Source organism: Tympanuchus pallidicinctus, unplaced genomic scaffold (assembly GCF_026119805.1).
Source record: "Tympanuchus pallidicinctus isolate F22 unplaced genomic scaffold, pur_lepc_1.0 scaffold10, whole genome shotgun sequence".
In the NCBI taxonomy this organism is placed as follows: Eukaryota; Metazoa; Chordata; class Aves; order Galliformes; family Phasianidae; genus Tympanuchus; species Tympanuchus pallidicinctus.
The window spans coordinates 19,345,377-19,349,821 of record NW_026294619.1 but is presented as its reverse complement, the minus strand read 5'-3'; the positions used below and the strand labels follow the sequence as shown (position 1 = coordinate 19,349,821).

Here is a 4,445-nt window from a genome sequence, read left to right as displayed (position 1 = left end):
CTTAAGCCCATTTCTATCTTACCTTTCCCTTGGATTATATCCCATTCTTCAGGTTCTTTCACTGGCTTTCCTATTAAATTCAAGTCTATTCCCTCACCTTCAAGGACTTGCACAACTTAGTGTCTTTCTGTATCTCCTTCTAATACACTTCATTCACCACTTTCAAAGATCATGCCTTTTCCCTCTCTATTCTTGGAACTGGCTCAATCCATCTAATTTACACTGGCCTGTCTTTGAGAAGAGCTATAAATCTTATCTTCCTTGCTCTCAATATTAGAAATTACTAATAAAGACAAATTGAGGCCAGATGCAAGCAAACTCCCATGCTTGTTTACTTACATTTCATTATTTATTTCAAAAAAATCATCTGTGATTATAAACCATGATAAGACCTTTTCCTCTCCTGATAAGCCTCCCAGCACCTGGCACATTTTGCGATACATATAAATTACTCTCAAAATGTGAAATTGAACTAACATTTAAAATTTCTTAAAATTAATTTCCTTTGAATTCTGATACCTACATTCAGCACTTCATTTGGAGCCTGGCATGCAATATAATTACAATAGAAGGTGAAGTGAAGAGTAGTATGAGCATTTTGTGTACCTGCTATTCACCATCTGTGCTTCTCAGTGACAGAATGATACAGACTCTTTTTACAAAAGGGCCTTTGATTTGATGGAAAAAGAATAGGGGCTCCTTTTATCACATATTACAGAACTATTTTCAATTTTTATTTTTAAGATCTAAATAAAACAAATAAGCTTAGCGGGTTGTGGTGATTTATTAGAGGACTGCTAATACTGGAATCCATAAATCAATCTGCCATTCCCACTGAACCACAGGGCTGTCCTAAGAGGATCATGAGCTAGAAGTAACAATCTTTGACCACCCACATTCCTGTCTGGAGTCTTCATAGTATCAGAATCATTAAGGCTGGAAGAGACCTAGATGATCATTAAGATCATCTAATCCAACTGTCCACCTACCAGCACTATTGCCCACTAACCAAGTCCCGCAGTGCCACATCTGCACATTTCTTGAACACCTCCAGGGGTGGTGACTCCACCACCTCCCTGGGTAACCTGTGCCACAGCCTGAACACTCTAAAAAGAGAAGTTTCTCCTAACATCTAATCTGAAACTTCCTTGGCACAACTTGATGCTGTTACCTCTCATCCTGGGCAATGAAAGGCAAAGCCAGAAGCACTGGAAGTTAAAAGTTTTCAGATAAATAGGGTCAGAGTCATTATGGAAAACACCATTATGAGACTTGCGGTGACCCCACGAACATCTGCAGTGAGAGGTGGCAGCGGCCCTTGCCTCACATGCAGGCATCCTAACTGGGAGGATGCTGCACCGTGGGATGCTTCCTTTCCTTTACAGCCAGCACCCCCTGCCCCTGCTTGCTTAACACGGGAGTGGATAACCGGCCAGGTGGAGGCCAGCTGCCCGCGTCCCTTCTCTTGTCCTCGTAGTCTGATGGCTCCTCGGGGCCACCCGCTTGGCCCCCTCCCCGTTCCAAGTAAGCTCTTCCCCACCACCCTCGCCCTGCCGTTCAGCAGGAGCTCCTATTTCTTTAAAAGCACCCAGCGCGGGGCACGGGAAGGGTTAACCTCCCGGAGCCAGACGGTCCCCTGCTGATCCGGTAATGAGTAAGCACCGTCGCTGAATGTCAATAGCCGGGCGCGAACTCGGGTAACCCGGCGGCGCGCGGGGGTTCTGCCTGACCCAGCAGCGGCCGCCCTACGTGCCGCTGGGCCAGCGCGGCCTTCCCGCTGCAATGTGCCTCAGTCAGCTGCTGGGGGAAACGCGATCCGCGGCGCTCAATGGCTCCGCGTTGCACAATGTGCCGCTGGCAGGGCTCTGCTAACTTGGGGAGCCACCCAGTCTTTTTAGGATTTCCAGGAAGAGCGCTGGCATCTGACCTTCAACTGTTATTAAAAGAAATCAAAGGTTGTGTAACAGTCTGTCAGAGCTTTGCGTTTCTTAGGGGAGTTGTGTTTCAGCAAATGCCTCCACATTTCTGAGCTTCCCCGGTTCTTTATTCCTTTGCTTGTTTATCCTCTGGTAAGTGTTCATTAATGGAAAGGCGTATTCCTGTGCCGTACTTGTTTATCTTTCAGGGGGTTTGTTTTGTTTTTCAATTTAGCAGCAGAAGGGTCTCCCACGCGTTGCAGCGCTCTGTCTGCGGGTTTGGGCGCTGCACTGCTGTGATAGCGATCTCCCAGCTGTCCCTTTTTGCCCAGGAATCCCTCCCTTCGGCTGGTTCTGAGCCTTATCGCCACACTGTGTGACTGAGGCCATTAATCCACCTGTCCCCCTGTGAGAGCAGCTCCGTTGGTGTGTGTGCGAGGGGAGCCGGATGGCACAAACCCTAAGCCTGCCAGTAATCCCGTTAGTAAGGGATTAAAGCGAAGCCCTGCAAGTAGGAAAGGCCGATTTGATTGTTTGGAACTATAACTTAGCTCTCTCTTATGGAAGCCGTGTTTGCTGCGAGTCACATATCACGATTTGCATATTTAGTCTCTGAGGAAATCAAGGTTAAATATAGCAAGGAGATTCTGCCGGCTTAAACTGGTAGCACAGCTATGCCACTTCAGCCACACAGTCACTGGCATGGCAGGAGCAGAGCCCTGCCTTTTGCCTGGCAGTGACTGCATCCTATAATGCTTCTTATATTGTTAGCTTATGCTTCACCAGTGACCTTTGAGTGCACTTTGCTGATGTACCAGATAGGCCGCATACCTTATTTTAGTAGACGAGAAGCAACGGAGGAGCCAGACTTAAAATAAATACCTCGCGCCACAGTTTTCAGGAAAAGATTTATAAAAGCAAAGCAACAGAAAGCTGAACAGCGCTATATATTCCCTGGGTGAGGCTATCGTGCGGAGCAACATCAATCTCATTAAAAAAAGTTGATGCCGCCTCTGTGTTAGAGCTTAGCATTCTGCTTCTTCCTCAGCCTTAAGAGAAGACCTATAAATTATTAATATTAACCTCAGTGCAAGACAACAGATGGTAAAGATTACGTGGAAAAAACCTTCGCTTTAGCATATTAGGGCCCTAGCTTCACAGCCCATTGGGGCTGTTTCCTCCCATTCCAGTGAGGAATCCTGAACATCTCCAGTACTGGGACTGGACACCACTATGAGTGGCCCTGTGAGGGTGATGGCATTAGCCATTGGCCATGGTAGAGACAGGACCAAGAAGGAGCAAGCCCAGAGTTAGGAAGGCCTTCACACAACCCTAATGCCTTCCTTGCTGAGATGTGCTGAGCGCCCCATGCTCCCAGGTAGGATCCATTGTGTTCGTGTGCTCTGCACAAGTAAGAAAAATGCATTTATCAGTCTGAAATTGTTCTTGAGCCAATGTTGGCATGAGAGCTGAAATATTCTCTCAAAAATATTTGCATTATTCAGTAATTTTGCAGGTAATGGAGTTATTGTAATGCTCTCTAGAGCCGGTTAATTCAACTTCTTCATGTTTACAAATGTGTTAAAACTTGTGTCACGCAAGTAAATGAGGAATTTCTTTTCAGAGGGCAGGTGTACTGCATTGTTTTTCTAGGTAGTGCTTGCTAACAGCAAAATGTGACCTTCACTCTTGTTCTGGAGCTATCAGCATGTGGCCTTCCTGCCCACAGAGCTGCTCACTTCGGTTTTGCATAGTTCCGTGTCAGGGCGTCGGATGCTAGAGGACTTACCTCACCTTTTAGAGATTTACACAGATGTCTTCTCACGGACCATTACTTCTGCAAATGCATATGCCCTGTGAGTATTTCACTGTGGTTAAATCATGACTCAAAACACAACCCTCAGGTTCCTCAATCTCTGGATATTGTGGAAAGCTTCCCACGAAGTCTAAATATTGAAGATGTAGGGAAGAACTTCCATTCTAGACTTAGAGCTGTGGGCCTGCGTGTGGTCAAGCACAGGGTAATTCTGTCCTTTCTGTGAAATGAGTGATGTCAAACTCTTACTCATCAGGTTTTTGGCAACAAAATTGGAATCTTCTGCTCTGGAGAGACCACCAGTGCATGGGTGAGGATGTGGTGAGACTGCTGGAAGATGCCTTCAGCATTTGACTCATATCTGACTGTTTTCTTAAATTAGCAATATCTATTTTCCTGAATAAACATAATGAGGCACCTCACATATATTTTTGTCGTATTTCCTCACAGAATTGTGTCACCTTGGCTTTCAACATTCACCATGAAGAGAAAAATCCAAAACAGTCCTGGTGAAGCTATTGCTTAGGTCCAGGTGGCATCACAGTTTCACCCACAGGGATTTCAGCCTTTTTTGATGACCTGAGACGTTAGGTACTCTGTAGAATTGTGCTCTTGAGGAGCAATTTTGCTGTTTATCACAGTCCAAGGATGTCATTACGGCACCAGTCAGTCCTTGAAATTTCATTACTTGGGAATGAGATGCTGGAAAAGCT

At 45.7% G+C, this 4,445-nt stretch overlaps 1 long non-coding RNA gene across 1 annotated transcript; it reads left to right on the top strand.

Moving 5' to 3' along the window:
* Positions 1–1,838: 1,838 nt before the first annotated feature.
* LOC128072993 (uncharacterized) lies at positions 1,839–4,163 on the top strand. Its single transcript, XR_008202581.1, has 3 exons — positions 1,839–2,073; positions 3,574–3,772; positions 3,989–4,163. It is a non-coding gene; the product is annotated as an uncharacterized LOC128072993 (long non-coding RNA).
* Positions 4,164–4,445: the final 282 nt, after the last annotated feature.